Source organism: Lepidochelys olivacea (genome assembly GCF_965140295.1).
Source record: "Lepidochelys olivacea isolate rLepOli2 genome assembly, chromosome: 3".
In the NCBI taxonomy this organism is placed as follows: Eukaryota; Metazoa; Chordata; order Testudines; family Cheloniidae; genus Lepidochelys; species Lepidochelys olivacea.
The window spans coordinates 114,957,145-114,978,428 of record NC_140413.1 but is presented as its reverse complement, the minus strand read 5'-3'; the positions used below and the strand labels follow the sequence as shown (position 1 = coordinate 114,978,428).

Genomic DNA, 21,284 nt, shown 5'->3' with positions numbered 1-21,284 from the left:
TCTTAACCCTTTACAGGTGAGAGGAGCTTTCCCCTGGCCAGGAGGGATTTCAAAGGGGTTTACCCTTCCCTTTATATTTATGACAATCCCTAATAAAGATTTGTCTAATATTATGATCCCAATGATTTAACCTCTTTTACTGTGAATGCCTCAAAGAACACTGAAACTTCCCTCAAAATCCTGTTTCCCTCATAAACTTCTCTTCATAATGAGCAAATTCATTTTTCAAACACATTGCGGGGCTGTCTTACAAAGTTGCTGAGCACCCACAGTTGCCAATGACATAATCTGGCCATTGTGTGGGTGTGCCGTACTTCTGGAGCAAAAAAGACTCTAATCTTTTGCTTACATAATGAGAAGTATATACTTACATAAGTGCTGTATTCTTTGATCTACATTTGACCCACAGTATTACCTGTTACGTGTTTTGTTGTTTACTGAAACTTTTGCAACAACAAGTAAAAAACAACAGATCTTTTGGAAGGGTTGAATAATGGTATTTAACTTGTGTTCCGAAAAGCTATCAACCTGAAATTTGCATACTTTAATTAATGAATAACAATAATTACTTGTTAGTTCAGCACAGAGATGAGGATAATTACATGTTTGTCCACACTCACGAGGAAATGTGCTTCCGCACCAAAATCTTTCTTGTTCATGGCTTTCCATTAATCTAGGCCATGTCTACACTGCCACTTTACAGCGCTGCAACTTTCTCGCTCAGGGGTGTGAACCTCTCCCACCCCGAGCGCTGCAAGTTTCAGCGCTGTAAAGGGGCAGTGTAGTAGCCGCGCTCCCAGCACTGGGAGCTATTCCCCTCGTGGGGGTGGTTTTTTCACAGTGCTGGAAGGGCTCTCTCCCAGCGCTGGTGCCACAACTACACAGCCACGTTAAAGTGCCGCCCCAGCAGCACTTTAATGGTGCTAGTGAAGACATACCCTTAGTTAGGCTTCCCAATCAGTCAGTCTGACTCCCAGTGAAACAACATGCAACCCACTTGCACCTCCCCAATAGGAGAATTTTAACTAATAAAAGCAATGACGTGCATATTCTATAGCAGTGCAAGGTGAAAAATACATTCATTCCACACTAACATGCAACTGGGATGCTCATTATAATGCTTAGTAAGACTACAGATAAAGCAAACATCTTAGCATGACTAATGCTTTCAACGTGCATTTATCAAAAATTTCTTGCTCAGATATATCAACTATCACCTGCTGCATTTCTTTAATACATAATCCTCTACATGTTTTAATAGATGTATTCACAATAACCATGATTTTTGTCTATTATTTCAAATACCATAAGCCACATTTTCGTCTGTTCTGAAAACCTCCCACTATATAATATATACAATAGTATGATGCAATTTGAGATAGAAACAAGAAGTAAGCCTTAGAGTATTATTTTTTTCCTCCATGTTTAGTGCATGTAATTTTACAGATATATTACATACACATGACCAGCAACTTAAATTTTACTATTCAGAATTTGCATTACCTTTCTTCACATACGAAAATTAAGTTTAAGTCATAATCTACATGATCACTGTTTGCAGAAATCAGTCTTTACTTCAGATGCTCTGAAAGTTTAGCTGAATAAAAGTAATAACTATAGTATGTCTTTCAATCCTTAGTTATAGTTTTGTTTAAAGCTTTTAATAATAAAAAGGCATTGGTCCATGCTGTATATGCATTTCGTAGAAGTTTTACTAAACCAACCTGCTAAACATATTATATTTGAAATTAAAGGATAGCCTTATCTGAAATTAGAGAGAGAGAGAAGTTTCCTGTTTGAAAAAAAATAAAATAAAATAAAAGTTACATTAAAATGCATGCAATGATGCCGCTACGTTACTATTTACATAAATACATTCTTCTGATGAAGGCATTCTCTACTATGAATATTAGTGAAGTGAAGAACAGTCATTTGTGAAAAATAAAATAAAAAGCCACACAACAACTGGCCTTCCTATAAAGTATTCAAGTTTAGAAAACTCAACTTTTAGCTTTTACTTCATTACTGAACCCTTAATATAAATGTACATGAACATAGCATCATCTGCAACTGAACAGTCTCTGTGTACAAAATCGCATTGGAAAGACAGTACTTGCAGCATTAGAGCACATAATTTTGTGGATTCACTCGTAACCCTCATGTACAACAGCTATCCAAGTACTTTAACTGAACTTTGAGCAACAAAAATCCCATTTATTAGAGATCACAAGAAAAGGGGAGGAACAAAATCCATCAACTAGCTTGCCTCCATAAATTAATCTCCCCACTGTTCTATATTTAAAGTAGAATAGCCTTCTGTCATATCAGATCACACTAATGTCCCAGAACAGTGTTGTGAGGGAAAATCCTCTGCGACAGTATCTCACCACTGTGGAATGTATCTTGCTCCTTACACAGTGAATGAACAAGTTTCTCTCTGTATCTCAAATGCTCTGTGAACAACTCACAACCTACCTGTGTAACAGAGAATAAATGCATCTTCTGCCTTCAGCGGCTCCAGAATTACCTCACTGAGCACTTAGGTAAAATGAGAAGCTCTTACTAGTCTGTACAACTCCTTCGGTAGAAACATTGCATGAGTCAGCTTTTTTATATAAAAACCCTATACACAAAGGCTTCACAGAAACCTGATTCACAACTTTCCCACTGCCTTTTTCCCAGTGTACCCACCACAGTCTTCAGCATCGCTAAGAGCCTTAAATGAAACATGACATCATTCAATTCAGGGACAGGACAATAGACACCACTGTGGGTAACTTTAAAATGCACACTTCACTGAGCAACACCCTGGAACTTCTATTCTTTCAGGCACAAGACTGTAAAAATATCAAATACAACCCACACTTCCACAGCATATTTTACGCTTCACCCCTTGATTCACTAGAAGATATTGATGAGCATGCAAAGTAAATAAATCAACTTAATGGTACTGTGAAATCCCTTAATGCTAGAAATTCCATGTGAATTTGTGCTGCTAGTTAAATGGGATCATTTTGGACCTTATGCTGACTCTACAGCAGGTCCGGAAAAACTTTTCAAGTGAGTTTGTAAAATCATTATATTTTTAAAGTTAAAAAATAAGAGATTTTTAGAAAACAATATTAAACCCACACATTGATCAGTCACCACTGGATTGTGATGATGCAGGGCAGGACAGAAAGGAGCCTGGTTAGGGGATCGGGAAACAGACAGGAAAAAAGCATGCGGGGGCGGGGGGGGGGGAGGAAAGAGATGAAAGAAAGTAAGGACCTTTAAAAAAGGTAAAAGAATAGAAAATATAAAAACAAAAGAAAAACACACTTAGGAGGAGGAGAAGCAGAGTTACAAGTGGAGAAGAACAAGGAATAAGATGCGACTCAGAACAAGAAATAAGATGGGAATATTTTTTGGCCATACAAATTAACAGAGGGTACAAAACACAGTGAGCTGGCAGAAGTAGAAAGCATTAGAGGGAGCACTGCTGGATACATCCTATTATCCCTGCTGTTGCCCTTTACTGTGTCATGTCTAGATTTTAATCTGAAATGGGAGCGGGAAGAAGGGGTTGGTGTTGCCTGGCTGAGAAGGAGAAGAGGAAGAATGTGGGCACCACTTTTCTCTTCCTCCAGTGCATAACTTCCTGTGGCTAGAATGGTCTCCTGCCTTAGTTCCACCCTGACATGGGTCCCAGATTTTCCATACTGCAAGTCTGGGTACCCTATTCCTGGCTCTTCACCTTTGCGGGATTTAGTGTTCTCGCTGCAGGGTCATTGGAGGCTTTCACCTGTTCTCAAATTGCCTGTGAGTTCTTCAGTGCCACTCTCTCTAGTTCTGCCTGTACTGGATAACTAGCACTAGAAAGAGCATTTAAACGCTGTAATAATAGATTAGTTTGGTCTTGGCCTAGGAGGGAGAGTGAAGAAAAGCTGCAAAACTGAATAGCCAGGAAGGGGACTTTTTCTCCCATCTCCTATGAGAGGAGATGTTATTTGATGCCACAGTCTTGAGGCTCAGCAGAAATCAGCTGGGTTTTCAGCTGGTGGCACCTAATTCTCAGAACAGGCAACGGAGAATGCATCTACGGTAGCAGGCCCAACTCTGTTCTGCATAGGATGTAGCTTTTACACCATCTTTGAAGCCATTCCTTATGCTCAGAATTCCCTCCCATTCCTTGAGCATCAAATGACCTTGGTCTCCATTTAAATTTGTACTCTAAGGCCATTGATAATTTTCATCTTCACCTACTGCTCTGCCAGGGTGAGGGTCCCTTTTGTCTAATGGGGTAGATCAGCTGCTTCTGAGCCATGAGGATACCAGCCAGGCTCTATCAGTACAAAGATGCGTGAACCCAAATGCTCAAAAATCAGAAGACATATAAAGAGAACCCCACTTTTTAAAAATCTCATTATTTATGTGACAATCTCATGATTTTTTGGATGCTTGGAGCCCACTCCTTTTCCCCATCTTATCTATTTGGGTTGTAAACACTTTGGGGCATGGATTATCTCTTGCTGTGCTTGTATGCTGCTTAGCACAATGAGGCCATCAGTTGGTGCCATTAGGAGCGATGGTCATACAAATTAACGAAATAATATACTCATGAAGTGAAAAGGCTGCTAAGTTCTTTAACTTTTACCTACAAAAACCTTATGGCTTGATTTGTGCACAGTGGGAGTTGACAAGGTGCCAATAGAAGCTCCTTGATTCCCAGTCATTTGGCTCAGGCATAAATTAAATCTGCCTCCTTACAGCTTTAATTTATGCTGCTGGCATAAGGTCCATCAGGTACCCAACACCAGCAAAGAACTGGGTGCAGCAGATCCCAGCAGTGTCATCCCTCTTGTACCTCCTGCACATATCCGATTACCTTGGTGCTCCTGAAACACCCACTGCCTGGCATAAGGGAAAGTAGGGGAGATTCAGCTACATAGGGGATTCTCCAGTAGGAATCTTTGGACACTTTAAATTCACTTTGCACTTCATAAATAAACTTGACCTCCAGAATCTGGCCCAGAGTTCACACCATGTTATTAAAATATTTATGACACTAATAAAGTTCATAAAAGTGGTAGAGAAGAAGGGTAGCTGTGATAATGGGGTAGGAAGTAATTTTTATACTAGTCCATGTTCCATTTCATTTGGTTTTTGGCTGTTGTTTTTCTGAGGGTTACAGGGTTTTTTTCTATGAAGTATTCAGAGGTCTTTGGGTTTGACTGCTATAAAAACTGTTAATAAATCATCAAGTGTAGTAAAAATATTAAATTTTTTCATTTAAAAACAAAGCCTTATCTTTCTAAACTTAATCAGCAAACTGAGTTTAGAGAGGCTGGGGTGATGTCATTCTATCATTCATCGTGATTAGTTAAGAACTTACTGAAAAAAATAGGTTCCCTTCAGCAACATTAAAAAAAACAACCCATAATTCAACAGTAAGAGTGCGCACACAGGCTCCAGTTCTTCTGTAGGACACTCTGACGCCCTCACTGAAAGTGCAGTGTAATGTATTAATAACTCTCTGCAATGCAGTAGCTATTTAATCTGTATACAGCACTGCAGAGATTTCTAACAAAAGACACGTATCATGTGCTGCTGATGCATTGCAACACAAGTAAAATGTACGCAGCTAACCGTCCATTTACAGGACTTTCAAAAATATGGCTCATTCTCATTGTGAATTTATTTTGGAAAAATAAAAACTGTCTCATTATTGTTAGTACCTATGCAGCCTAGTTTAAACTAAACCATTGTCATACAGGTACATACATAGGAGTAAATACACTATTCTCTCTAAATGAGATTACAGTACAGTTAGCAAGCTTTTATATTCCTTTCTTCCCCAAGTGGCATTCAATGCAGAAGGTAAAATGTCTGACAGGATGCTGCTTGAATTCTTAACAAGTATGTACATTTCAAAACTTTTATCCAATTACATTAATGGTAATTCTTCTTTATTCACAGTCTCTTTCCTGTGCCCAGTACTACAGAGGAAAATGCACAGTTGCTATGTTAGAAGACACACCTTCCTAGTCTACATTACATCTTTGTAACCATGACTGGACATAACTTATTTCTTTCATTTGCCCGTCCCTTGTTCAGTCTACTGTTTTAAGCAAATCCCCTACCATGCTGATAAAGCATGGGTTATCTGCATATTCAGCCTCATTTCAACCAGGCTAAAATGTTGCTGAAGTTCACAACCTTTCAAGTTCAACCATAGTAGCATTAGGGCACAGGAATTCTTACTTGTCTCTCCACGCATGAACACAACACACTTGGTTCCTTTATTCTGCCTATTGTTTTCTGAGATTAAATTAATTTTTGGCTATAAACAGGCATTTCAGAACTTTAGATGTCAAATAACAAATGCACTCTAAAAAGGCATCACCTTTTCAATAACTGCACTGTGCAGCTTCAACAAATAATTCTTAAGCAGTATAGTTATATTTAGTAAGATAATCTCAATTATGCCACCAAGAAAATGGCCTCTCTCTAGAACTCATCTCTTACGTTGTAACTTCAGGGAATTCACAACTCAAAACATTTAACATAACAGATATTACTACCATTAAAAAGCATTTTAAAAATGTCAACTTTAAGCTCTTCCGCTAAAAAGACACAACAATCCCTAAACAAATGCATTTTGCAAAAGCCCGTTCTTTGGAATAGCTGCCTTTCTTGAAAGTTAGATTTGGACAGGGGTGAGTTTCAGTGGAATTAAAGTTGGTCTCACCTTCCACTTCCAGCTAAATTATTTAACTAATTTGTTTTGAATTGGAAGCACTTTCTAGAACGGGGTGGGCAAACTTTTTGGCCTGAGGGCCACATCTGGGTATGGAAATTTTATGGCGGGCCATGAATGCTCACGAAATTGGGGGTTGGAGTGTGGGAGGGGGTGAGGGCTCCCGCTGGGGGTGCAGGTTCTGGTGTGGGGCTAGAAATGAGGAGTTCAGGGTGTGGAAGGGGGCTCTGGGCTGGGGAAGGGGGTGGAGCTGGGGATGAGGGGTTGTGGGAGGGGGATCTGGGCTCCCAGTGTTCTGGGCTGGGACTGAGGAGTTTGGAGGGGGATCAGGGCTGGGGCATGGGAGGGAGTCAGGGGTGCAAACTCCAGGCAGTGCTTACCTTAAGCAGCTCCCAGAAGCAGCGGCATGTCCGCCCTCTGGCTCCTATGCGGTTCCCGGCAAACGGGAGCTGCAGGGGCCGTGCTTGGCACAGGGGCAGTGTGTGGAGCGGGGGCCCCTGGCTGCCCCTACGCATAAGAGCCAGAGAGCGGACATGCTGCTGCTTTCGGGAGCCATATGGAGCCACAGCACACACGGAATGGGGCAAACCCCCGACCCCGCTCCCCAGCCGGAGCAGGAGCTCAAGGGCTGGATTAAATTGTCTGAAGGGGTGGATGTGGCCCCCAGGCTGTAGTTTGCCCCCCCCTGTTCTAGAAGCCTTTGCATCTCAGAACGCTTGGTGATTGAAATAATACTGAAGTAATAAAACTGAGTCACTAGTAACAGTAAAAATTCTTGCCTTTGAACTTCCTGTCTAAGCATTATGACTATGCTACCCACTGGATCAGCGGGCAGCGATCGATCCAGCAGGGGTTGATTTATCATGTCTAATCTAGACGCGATAAATCGACCCCTGAATGCTCTCTCATCGACTCCTGTACTCCAGCTCCACAAGAGGCGCAGGCAGAGTCGATGGGGGAGCGACAGCAGTCGACTCACCACAGTGAAGACACTTCAGTGAGTAGATATAAGTACATTGACTTCAGCTAAGTTATTCACGTAGCTGAAGTTGCGCAACTTAGATCGACCCCCCCCCCCCCCGCCACTCCCCCAATGTAGACCAGGCCTTAGTGCAACTTGGACAAGAAAACAAAAACAGCTTGCACTTTTATTTGTTTGGGAGGAAGGATGGCCCTGTTCTTAAGTCACAGGAGTGGGAGTCAGGAAATATGGGCTCCGTTTCCTTCCCTCTCAATCACAGACTGTTACCTTAGGTAAATCACTTATCTTCTCTAGGCCTAATCTACTGAAAGGAGATAATGTATTCTTAGCTTGCCGGGCTTAATTAGGGCCTGTTCCAAAGCCCACTGAAGTCAGATAGAGTTTTTCCAATGACTGATAAATAAGCGAGGCCTTTAGTAAATGTTTCCAAATGAGCATGAGATTTTTAGAATGGAAGGTGATATAAAATTTCAAAGTATTATTATGAATTGTTATAGCAAAGAATAAAAAATTGTCAGGTTTTGCCAATAAGAAATACTGCAAGTAAGATAAAAGTAGAGTTTCCCCAATTAATTGTTATGTGTAATTTTAACTGGAAGAAATGTCTGGGCAAGTATTCTGCAAACCATTTTTTAAAAAGAAAACTTTGCAGGAACAGTTTCTAAGCAACACAGTGGCCCTCTATTCCTCCTCTTCCACAATGTGCATGTGAGTACTTTTACAAACTTTGTCCAAAAGTCTAACAACTGAACTGCAGCAAAGTAGTCGGCCATACCAGAAGGTCAATCTGCTCTCAGTACTAACACACAAGAGAGCTGCAGCTTGTTAATCATCTGTATTTTTCAGTCAGAAGCCAACCCTCACTTCCACTTTGTTGTTGATCCTAGAAAGTCCATCTAACACCCTGACCTTCCCCTTAAAACCTTGGTAGTCTTCCACTGTGTTGTTACTGAGCTTAACACGTCCCCGTTAAATCTGTTTCGTGGAGAAAAAAAATAATAGATCAGCATCACAGAGGTGTGTTCAAAGAGGTAAGAAAGTTTGAGGGAGTTGCTTTGAAAACTTCTATAATGTTTAATACAGCAGGCTTGGTATTATTTTTACCACTATTATTATTTCTTGCAGGCAAATCATTGAAAACAACAATGCTCAGGGCATAAACAATAATTTCGTCACAACTTTGCACTCATCTGTTCTAACTAATAAACAAGAGCAAGAAAGATGATCTTAGAAGATCAGTGCCACAGCATTTATGTGCAGATTACACAAATACTTACAGAAACCCATGCTCCTTTCAATATCTAAGATTAACTACTCCAGAATTCACACTACAAGGTAAAATATTACAGGGCAGCAAGTAAACAGATTCGAATCCTAGATTTCATTAAATTGAGCATTTGATGTAAAACTCAGGAACTACTTAGTTGATTCCTTCTGCCAAGAGTGTTCCTCTGAACTTTCTTCTTACAAAAACAATGAGCTTTCTGGCTAAGATCAAGCAACTCAACTCAATATCAAATACACCTTCTGTGCAGGAACTGCATTTCTCCTTTGCTGACAGCTACATGCAATAATTTTATGGGTCTTAAAAGATTTCATTCTCTAACTTCCATGATCCTATGAAAAAGGGCACACATTTTAATAGAACCTTGTATTAGATGCATACCACACATTTTTTCCTCACTGTGCTATATGGAAACTTAGCAAAGGGGTATCTTAAAGTTCTAGTGGCAATCTGATTTTTTTTAATAATATTTTTCAATCAGAAAAACCAACTGAACAAAAAATCAGAATTTAGAAAGGAACAAGAAAACCCTGAAATTATCTTGTTCATAAAAATGTACTGCCCCAAGTTACGGGACAGTATCAGATATGGGAAAAGCCAGTTAAAATGTTGAGGAAATGTGTCACGTGACAAGTGCATGAAACTGTCTTCTCTCTGCTTCATTTACTCCAATGCTAATTATAGTCTACATCATGCTACTTTTCAGTCACGTTACCCAAACATAATACAAACATGTATTCTAAATTAGAAGGTATACACTGGTCCAGGTAGCCCAAGCATTCAAGTGTATGTGAACAATATTCAAGTTTGTCCATACAGTGTGAATAACTGAATTTATAGCTAAGAGTATTCAGTAAGCAAGCTGTCAAAAAGCATACAAGGATTCAATTTGTTAGCGTGCTGAGCAACTTCAGTTTAAGTTCCTACTGAAATCCCTCTTGTTAACAAGTACCTTAATGTGGATTTATTTTCTGGGATCTCCTCTTTCACATGGGGCATTTTTCTCTGCCTGTTCAAAAAACGAGGTTTAACTCTGGTGTGGGAGGGGGTGGTATGCCGAGGGAGAAAGGGAGGGGTTGTTTGTTTTTCTGTGGTAACGGGGTTTGTAAGTCTCCTAATCTTTAAATATTAGAGATGGGAACCAAACCAAAAGCCCAGATCCAGCAACCCATTCTCCTCCGCCAAGCTCTGGGGAAGTTCAGTTCTGGATGCAAACCTTATGGTACAGGCTAATCTTTGTTAAATATGACAGAGATTTTAAACCTTTACTGTAGTAATTTTAGGAATTGCTAAACTAACTGAAAGTTGGAGGACATCTTTTGTTTCAGGTAAGTTTTTAAATAATTAATTAAAAGTCACCCAACTCTCCATCCTACATAAGTATGAATTCTTAGTAAATTCAATGTCTGGCATGCCATTTAAGAAGCACTCTTGCCACTTACCTGTAGGCATTGTTCCTTAAAAGGAAGGCCAATAAAGCAACATTTTTTTTTCCGAGATCCTGTGATCAAAATAAGAACTTTAAGCTGCAAATCCTCAATGAAGCTTCTCCTGTCTTTTTCATGCCTTTCCTTCATTTCAAATGGAGTTTCCTAACTTATCCTGAGACAAGCTTCCACTTAATATCCCACCATGGAGCTCATGAACTGGAAAGAAAATAAAGAAATCCTTCCACATTCTCTTTCCTTCTGCAATAGGTTAAGGGCTGAGCTGAAAAACTTCCCCAGGGGATACGACCACTGAGAGACTGGTAAGGCAACCTGTCTCAGATGGTATAGCATGAACAGAAAAATCCTCCTCCCTCCCTCCTACTTTCTACCCCACACTTCCTCAAAGCCCAGTTATAATGAGGCTACAAGTTTAAAATCAGTTTCTCTTGCTCTGTCCAGACATACTTATAGCTATCAGACTTTTCATTGCTGAACAATGCTGCACATTCACTATTGAGCTCTGAAGCACAGTGAATCTCTAGGAGGCCACTATATTGGTATTATTTCACAGAGTACAGCCTGTTACCACAGCTATTAGCTGGCATGCTCACTTTTCAAATCCCAATCTCTCTGGAAACCCTGACTACCATTATTTTATTACAAAGAGCCACATGTTAAAAGTAGTGGCTAAGGTTTCCCCTATTCCTCTTCTTTTGCTTTAAAAATATATTCAAGTTCTCCTTAAAAAGGTCCCTTTTTTACAGTAAATGTACAGAATATGCATCCATTTTAAGAAATATATATACTTTAAAAGTCTTAGCAAAAGCTCCAACATTTAAATCAGTAACAAAGGAGAGAGATTATCAACTATGACTATTTTTACCAGATATTTAAATACATTCACTGATTTGGAATTAGCAGTTCTAAATAATCTCTTAATTAAACTCATTACAATTTTTAAAAGTGTTATCCTATTTGATAGAACCTGCTTTTTTAAAATAAAAAAAAATAGTCTAATGGTTTTTTCCCCTAGTTGCCTTTTTTTCTTTCCATTACATTTTACATGAATCAATAGATGTGCCCAATATTTAATAATGGTATTTTTGCAATCAGACTCCATTAATCAGCTAATAAAATAAATTATAGCAATATGGCCATATTTTCTCTTAAATACAAATATTCCTAAGAAAGAATAATTGCTTCATTTTACTTGTGTTTTTGGCCAATATAATCTGATCTTGCATTCATAGTTCCTCTAGTTTCAACTGCGAAGCTCTTTCAGCTGTCTAACTCCCCTCTCCATCCCCCACCCCAAATTTACTAATCCAAAGTACAGGACTCAAGACATTTTAAGTATGAATTGAACATGCCAATTATAAATTAATTGCAGGATATTTTCAAGACTAAAAATGTTTTTGGGTAGCTTTCATTTCCTGTAACTACAGCAGAATTATTTTAAAACATCATCAACAGCAAAGGCTTACAAGCACAAATAGCTTGAACATACAACAAGGAAAGCCAAGTTGACCATGGTCACATTGTTGCTATTACTATGGAAATTGTTGCTCTGCTCTGAAAAAGCATAAGTGCTGAATGGACAAATTGTAACATTTGTGTTTTACATTAAAGAACAAAATCTGCTACCAGACATAGTAGAGTTATTATTGTAAGACTAACGGCATTATTATAGTGACATTACAAATATTACCAGAGGGGCAAATCCCACCCATAACTCCACAATTGTGGAGGGCTTCTATGGAGCGGAACTGGTGCAACAGGGCAATGGAAAGCTTCGGAAGCTGCACAAGATGTCCCTATGCCCTTCACCACCTGGCTCTGATGAAGCTGCCTTACAACAATGCACACGAGCTGTCTCCGAGCAGGACAAGCCAGTGATCTATGGATTCTTCTAGGAGAGGGCTGCACTAGGGCCAGGGAGGTCATTTCAACCTCTGCTGAAGGGTTCTGCTGCATTAGTGGGAGGATCCCCATCCCCAAATTTCCTCAACTGAGAAACTGAGATTGGCTGCTGGGACTGGATTTGTCCCTACAAGTATAAAGAATATGTTCTACATTATTGCTCATATTTACCTGAATAACTGCATCAGCCCCACCAGATTAGCGAGATCAGTGGTTCCCAAACTTGTTCCGCTGCTTGTGCAGGGAAAGCCCCTGGTGGGCCAGGCCGGTTTGTTTACCTGCCACGTCCGCAGGTTCGGCCGATTGCAGCTCCCTTGGCCCGTGCCGCTTCCAGCAGCTCTGATTGGCCTGGAGCAGTGAACCGCGGCCACTGGGAGCCGCGATCGGCCGAACTTGCAGACGTGGCAGGTAAACAAACCTGCCCGGCCCACCAGGGGCTTTCCCTGCACAAGTGGTGGAACAAGTTTGGGAACCACTGAGCTACATAAATACATTTTAGGAGTGAAATAAGAGTGAGAAAATAAGCTGTGCCCCTGACATATCTGTCTTTCTCACCAAAAACAAGTATATACCCTACTCTAAATTTAATCACTACCATAAATGCATATTGACTTTTTTACTTATCTTGTTTTATTTTAAAACCAGTACTGGTGTCTAGTGAGAACAAAGTATTCAACATTAACAAAACATTAAAGAGAAGTTCTTGACATGAGGGATATTCTGTTGCTAGTGTTTTTCCATTTGCCAACAGTTCAGTTTTGGAAGAACACTGCATGGGTGGAAGTGTGTCAACTTAAAAGGACTTGAAAAAATTATGGAGGTTAGCAAGTAAACTGGCCTATCAAATCACTACTATGATGTTAGTCTTCAGGATTTTGAGTTCTGATTTTTCTATATGTAGGATTCTTTTAGTAGTCACTTACTAGCATAATAGCCATCCAGGAATTGAAGCAAAATCAGAAACTGATTTGTTAGAACTCTTAATGGAGTGACTATTGGTTATTTATTATCAGGTCTCTGCCTTGAGTAGGGCACTGTGGGACTTTGGATATTCCAGTGCGAACCTTATTTTCCCATGGCAGGATGTATTTTAAAAATAAAGAAGTTCAATATGAAACTTAAACAATCATGATGTATGCCCCAATCCTATTACATTAGAGGCCAGCATTTTCCCCCTCCCCCCAGTCCACTTTAACCATATATATATATATAGATATTGATATTTTAAAGAGGTATGAGACTCAGCAACAGTGCATCATGCATCACTGGACCTCATGTCTGAGAGCACTGATAGCCTGATTTGAAACTAATATTCCTCTAAACTACCCATTTAGTGGTGTAACTAGCCATCCCTTCAGACCCCAGAAGGTGACAGCAGAATCTTCTATTCTCATAATTTTCACTCACTGACAGTATTATGATGATGATCATATCCTATCCCCCCACCTTCCTTTATTATAAAGACAACAATGGGTGAAATAATAATAGTTTTATTCAAAACTAGCAAGTAATAAAAACAATTTACTAGAAAATTTCACACTCCCATATGAGTAGGTTTTGCTTAAAAATGCTTTCAGATTTGCCAAAAATATCCACAGAAACTAGATTGGAAAAATGTCCATAGAACATGACAATGTCTCTAGTATATTTCTACTATGTCTAGTTATCAGACTTTTCCCTGACTAAGCCTAATGAAGTATTTCTAACATATTTAACCATGAACTGGAAATAATTAAAAAAAAGTTTCTCATGGTTACAAATTCAAAAGTATCTTTTGTATTCACTTAGTGGCAAACTCTGCTTTGCTGTTGGGATTTTACAGTATTACTAATGATGTGACCGGGCCTTGGATACCCATCTTTTTAATTATTTAAAACTAGATAAATAAAAATAAAATAAAAACCAAATTCTCTAAGGGAGACTATATTCTACCCTGCCATAAAAATGAACTTGATTTGATTATTTTTTTCCATGTATAACTAGTAAAACTTTGTTCCTTACTATTTCTTTCTTCTCCACTGTAAAACATTTAATTTGATTAAAAATGAGATTTGAGTGATGATTACAACTAATATTTTGGAGTTTATCCCATAAGCGGGATTAGTTGGGAGACTGTAAAAGAAAGACTGAAAGAAAAAATAAACATGATTTTTTTTCCTCCATAAGTTGGCACACAAGATCACAGATGATTCAGGATCAAAATGTAGCTGTGTGTACTGTAGACATGGAAACATATTGACTAGTAGCAGCCACATGGATTTTCTGGTTAAATACCACTTTAAAAGGGAAGCCATTTAATATAAACGATGTTAGGAATAAAACAGGACACTGAAGGTGAAAGTTTAGGTTCAAGATTTCAATTCAGCCTCCTGATTTCTTTTCCCTGCTATAACACGGACTTCCTGTATGACCTTGGTCAAAATATTAGACGCACATTTTCACATTTTGATTTTGGGTGCCAGACTTGGGACACCTGCTAGTCAACAGTGTTGGGCACTCATAACTACAGTTGCAGTCCAGAGGAGCTGAGTTTTCTCAGCACCTCTGAAAAATTAGGCCCTGGGGGCAGATCTTCAGCTAGTACAAATTTTCATAACCTCATAACTATGACAATTTACTCTAAGTATCTCAAGTTGGGCACCTAGAAAGAATCTTTAATCTCTGTGGTGCTACAGCTTCTCTTCCTGCGGCAGTAGGAGTTTATAAATTCTATGGGGGTGTAAGGCTAAAATAATATTGGTAAATACTTTGAAAGAAGTTTCTATATGAGGAGACAGTCGTGTTTTCATGAATACAAGCATGGGGGAAGTAGTAAACTGTTACTATCTTCCAAGATCTTTTTACATGTTTACCCCTGCTGATCCTAAATACTAACACTACAGGTTGTTACAACCTGATGGTATCTTGCTTTGTAGTTAAAGGCTGCTGGATGAAAAATTAATCTGTCATCATGCCCAGCTGTTACAAAACTGCCATTTATAATGGGAGGTGTTGAAAAGGTTAAGTAGTGTTGCTATAATGTTGTACTTTCAAGGTTAAAGGGCTCCAGGTGTGATAAGAGTAGGATGGGTGTTAAATTGCAGACGCCTACAAAAAGATCTAATTGCTTTGATGAATAGAAAACCCTAGGACAGAGAGGACTGATGAAGCTATTTTTTTTATTTTAGCAACAAAGAGAAGTACATGCACCAGTGATCTGGGAATCCGTTTAACAGCTTGGCTTTAAAGGTATAGAGTTTGGGGCAAAAAATACCGTGCCATTAAAATACAAGGGAGTATACAGTTTCAGTAATTGATTCCTTTGTGAATGTCTGAACTTTTGAATTAAACTGCTTATTCAAACGTTCAAGGTGTTTCAGTGTCTCCCTATGGAAGTCAGTTGCTTTGATTTTTCTTGGTGACTATCCCCCTCAAAGCTTCCCACGAAACCAGAAAATAATCTTTAGACAGCTTAGAGTCTTCATTGTAAAATATGGGGGGAAAGTCAATGGTTTAATTGTGATTGATTAATTTATAAGGCATCTCAAGAAATATGTGCAGGATGCCCTTTGTTATTGTGGCAAATCACTGTTCAACTGGATGAGGGAGGGAAGGGTTGTCTCATAAGCAGATTTTTGTAAGTGTACCATATCGTGTTATGCTATGCTAGATTTACACTCCCATCATTCACAGATGATGTTCCTTTCTGTAGTCCTTACCGTGTACTTACATCCGCCATCAGGAACACCAAGGTCAAGAAGAGAAGAGAGAGATTCCCTCCAGTTGTGCAAGAGCAGAAGACATCATCTCAGCTCCCCAGTCCAAAGGGGATAAACACATTGAAAAGAAATGGTTTGTGTTGCTTTAAATGAGGGGAGGGGAAGGGAGAATTACAATCAGCCTAAAAATAAACATGGCAATAGTTAAACAAATGGTCTGGGTTTGAGAAAACTGGATGATATCCCTTCAATTTGAAAAGTAAAAGCATCTAAAAATATATACCCACTCAAAGTGTCTCTCTCCTATTATGTATAAAAGAACATTTTAAATAGTAGTTATTTGACACCAAAATAATAAATACAGTACATTAAAAATAAATCATGGGGCAGAGTTAAGGTTGTTCTGTTATAAAAGTTTTTGTAACATTTATTATGTGGGCAGCCAGATTTATGAGGCCCTTAACTGTTCAGTTATTTGTTTCAAGCACTTGTATTTTGGAAATGATGGGACAGTTACATTTGTCAGTTAGCACCTTAACTTTTTCTTCTTTTTAAGAGATGAGATGGAGGGTCACCAGGTCATAAAATTAAAAGAACGAGCAGATCTTGCCAAGATAATGACTGGAGAAACAACATCTGTATTCCTCTAGAAGCCTTAAAATTGTTGTTCAAATGCCCTGTCTACAGTGAAATGCATTATCAGAAGCTAATGCATCACGCAAGTATGTTTGTAAGGGTCTTGGACAGCACTTGACTGAATGAGCACACTGTGTACAAGTAACAGATCATCCCTGTATCTTTGCTTTTGTAATTCACAGAATTAATCAACAACAAGGGCGGTCATAGTATACATTCTCCATCGGCTTCTGTTCTTTGTCAGCTTCAAAGGATCCAGCATCACATCTTTAAAAAAAAAATAGCAAATCCTTAAACATTTTACTATGCCTATCTTTGAAAACTTCCTTTTACATAAGCCAATGGCAACATCTATCTATCTAGAATTATAAAGTGTTCCCCATAGTAGTTGTATATGGATTAAAAAACAGGTATAAGCCTTGTGCTGGATAGTGAGCAAAATATACCTATATATCTTAATTTTGTGGTATAACATAATTTCACTGGACAGGTAGAGGAAATAAAGGTATGACATTTTAGCGAAAAAATTAAAAAGGAGACATTTTAAAGTTGTTTAATCTCAAAACAAGTTTACTCATTTTATTTAAAAAACAAATGACTTTTTACTTAGACTTGCATATAAAAACTTAAAAGAATTAGGGTTTTTTTAAATCTGGAGTTATAAGAAGGATCAATCAACTACACTAACAAACCAGACTTCAGACTAGAGCCCTGGCCTCATAGCTCCAAAATCACCGGTATCTAACATTATAACTACAGGAACAGCTACCCACCACCAATGGATGCTTATGTTCTTTGTAAACTATTACCAGCTATTAGAAAGATACATGCTCACATATACACATACACACAATCCAGTAAAGCATTTAATTACATGCATAACTAACCAGGAGTACTCCAATTGATTTCACTGGAATAACTGACTTACTTAAAGATATGGATGTGTTTAGTGGTTGCTGACTTAGGGCCAAAGCACATCCGTACATAAGTCAATTGCAAGGAAACTTGTACTGACTTCAGTGGATGTAACTCCCACTGAAATTAATGATAGTAGGACTGTGTCTAAAAGTACCCGCAACAAAAAATCACGAATAACTGTTTAATTACAAGCTATTTTCTCTTAATATATCAAATGCAAAAAAATTTTAGGAGCTATATGGAAGGTTTAAAGTATACAAACAAGCTATTTTTAAGTTAGAGGGAGACAAAGAAATGAGACAAAAGACATTTTCAGGACACTTGTTTAATGACTTGTAATTCAGAAATGGTTGACTCATTTTCTTAAATCTTTGCAGAAACATTCTCCCTTTACATTGCCAGAAACTTCACCTGCAAAGTAAATTTGGCAACATTCAGGCCAAATGTATTTTCCAAAAGTTATAGGTGGACTAAAATAATACTTTATAACAGATGCTGATTCTGACTAACTATGAAGGGCCTACTACAGTGGTTCTCAAACTTTTGTACTGGTGATCTCTATCACATAGCAAGCCTCTGTGTGCGACACCCCCTCTCCCTCCTTATAAATTAAAAACACTTTTTTACATATTTAATACCATTATAAATGCTGGAAGCAAAGCAGGGCTTGGGGTGGAGACTAACAGCTCACGACCCCCCATGTAATAACTTTGTGACCCCCTGAGGGGTCCTGACACCCAGTTTGAGAACCCCTGGTCTACTACCTATCTGTATCTATCCACTCACGTGCACACACAAAGAACAAAACATTTGTTACACTAATGCAGAAAGATAATAAAAAATGTACTTCACTTCCAGGGCTTCATATGCCATCTGTTTTATTCTGTCAAAATTATAAACACACTTATCTTTTGAGAAAACCTTCAGGTGCAAGTCACTGAACTATTCAGCCTAAAGCAGTACTTGAAGTATTTGAAAATAGTGGTATAACTCTCCCTCTCAGCCATCCCCCTCTCCCTTAATCCCCCTAATTTCTAGAGTAATACCCACCAGTATGCTCATCCCTTCAGTGCAAGCACTGAGGTGCAAAACTGTTTTGTGTAAAGTATTTACACAACTTAGTTAACATAATAATCAACATAACATCACATTTAATATTCTCAACTCAAGTTGTAAATTGAAGAAATCATGACAAACGACTGAGATCTTAGCAGTGTACAGCATAGTCATATAACTGATATCTAAATAAGCATGGTGCAATGAGCTCATTGGAGCATGATAATTCCATATTTTAGAATGCTACAATGCTGATTTTTGGGTAGTAAATACTCCTCTTCAAACTTTTGGCAGCAAAATACAGAATACTGCTTTGGCTGTTTTCTCTTAATATTCAGTTCTGCAATATTTAGAAATTAAAATAAAAGGTATAGTACATTTCCTATTTATTTTTAATGGCTCTGAAGTTTTTTTAATTATTTTTTATATTTATATATTTATGTTTATTAAATGTCATTTCAATTAATGGTGTAAGATATAGAAACCAAAACCACTTAAAATGTAATAAGATTAAGGCTATGTTAATAATAAACTGACATATCAATACATTATACATTTTTAACAAAACGTTTCAAGATGCTCCATTACAGGATTTTATAAAACTGAAACTTAGTAGCATGGTTTATTCTAAGTGTAAGTGGGTAGGAGAGGCAGTCAAAAATAAGACAAGAGAAAGAAAATAAATGCTTACCCTAAAAAGGCTCCTTTCTACTGCAAAAAACACATTCATTTTTCAGTCTGGACTCATAAACCTATAAATTACAATTACTCCAATAAATCAATTATTCATTTTCCAAATGGCAATTGGCTTAAGACTGCTTTCAAGCATTTTACATATAGAAATGCATCATGCTGTTGCCAGAAATACATCTGCAAAGTGAGCTAAATGTGCACAGATCAGAGAGTGCACTCCTGTGATTATTAATTCATTCTCCAAGAAGCAGTATAACTGGTTACTGTCTCAGAGGTGTTTAACACAATATTAACAAGTGACTAAGAGCGATCCTCTGATTCCCATTTTAAAACTGCAGTTTTGATACCATACCTGGCAACTTGCCACCACTGCAGGCTTCAAAGTGGTAAAGAGCTTAAAAAGGGAAGAATTTTCCCAAAAGAATGTCTTTCAAGTCTGCTGCTCCACAGCATCTTCAATATTCTCAAGGTATGCATGTTTATTCCAATGCCTGTTTCACATTCCCCCTTGCCAGAAAACTTTAGAAATCTAAAAACACATATTAAATTTAAAAAAAAAATAAAAAAAAATTGAAGAATCCTCATGCCTTTCTTTTCATGAGCTTTCTGTCAAGGAACTGCCAATTGTCAAATTATTTGCCTGAGGTATTAACTTGAATTCCCTGTATACTCTGCAGAAACGACAGAGGAAGACGACTGCTTAAAATACTGACACAGACATGAACTACAATCTCATTTCTTCAGATATTTTGCATACTGCCATCACTAGTTTATCTTGAAATTAGAAGTGAAGTAAGGCAAAATGGGGGGAGGGAGGAGAGAGAAAAGCTGAAGCAAAATCTTATTTTCTCCCCTCAGGAAATGAAAGAACTAATTAAATATTTTATGACCATATATGTCATATGAGGATTTAAAAACAATAAAGCCAAACTTTCTGAGTGTATTCATGTATCCCCTTTATGTATCCATTTCCTTTTTCCTTTTCTTTTAAGATTAGAAAAATTAAAAATTAAGCAGAATAATGTCAGACTTTGACATTGATTCATATAACATAAGCCACCAAATGCTTATTTTTAGGTCTCTCTCAAGTGCCCGTCATCGCATTCTCTAGGCCACAGCGGGAAAGGATGGCCCCATGGTTAGGAGGTAGCCTGGGACCTGAGACATCAAGATTCAACTCCCTGCTCTACCACAGGCTTCCTGTGGGATCTTGAGCATATAACTTGGGGCTTGTCTACCCGGTCAGTTAGTGCACTGCAAGCCGAGGTGTAAACATAAGCGCATGGCAGGCTACAGCACTGATCTGAGTGTGCAAACCCTGCTATCATGGAGTAAAAGTTCCACAGTGCACTTTTACATGCTGCTGTTCAAGCACTCTACAGAACTTTTAATGGGCAGTAGCAGGGTTTACCAGAGTTGCCAACTCTCATGATTTTTTCCACAAGTGATGGGATTGGAGACGGTGCTGGAGAAGCTCCAGACCTCTCGGAAAGTTTAGTCCTGCTGGAAGCCAGCAGAATCTCTCCCCTGCTGAGAGGAGGAGGAGCAAAGAGCCCAGCAGTTTAGTGCAATCCTGCTCTGTCATCCCCCTCCTGTCAGAAAGAGAGACAGGATAGTACATCTGCTCCTCTCCCTCCCTCCCTCCCATAGCATCTATAGCCTGGGAAGCAGGGGCCGAGGGGAGTTAAGATCCTCTGGAGCTGCCTTCCCAAGCCTAGGAAGAGGGAGAGGGATAGTTTCCCCCACCTGGGAGAGAAGAACCCCCAGAGGAGCAGAGGTGAGCCTGGGAGACAGGATTAATGAAGATCAAGGGACAGGCAGATGCGGGGGGTGAGAGCTTCCACAGCAGGGGCCAAAATCACCTTCTCCAATATATTTGGGAGAGTGGACAACACAAGATGGGTAGGGGAAGTTCAAAAATCAAAGG

At 38.7% G+C, this 21,284-nt stretch overlaps 1 protein-coding gene across 3 annotated transcripts in view; it reads right to left on the bottom strand.

The window, feature by feature from the left end:
- The window catches only part of PLEKHG1 (pleckstrin homology and RhoGEF domain containing G1), a 216,936-nt gene that overhangs the window by 88,751 nt on the left and 106,901 nt on the right, over nucleotides 1–21,284 (bottom strand). Inside the window, exon 1 of one of the 3 annotated variants that reach the window (XM_084625155.1) lies at nucleotides 16,055–16,146. The exons of the other annotated variants lie outside the window; for them this stretch is intronic. The gene's annotated coding sequence lies outside the window, so the exon portion shown is untranslated. Of the gene's footprint in view, nucleotides 1–16,054; nucleotides 16,147–21,284 lie in introns of those variants that run through there. 3 annotated transcript variants of the gene reach the window in all.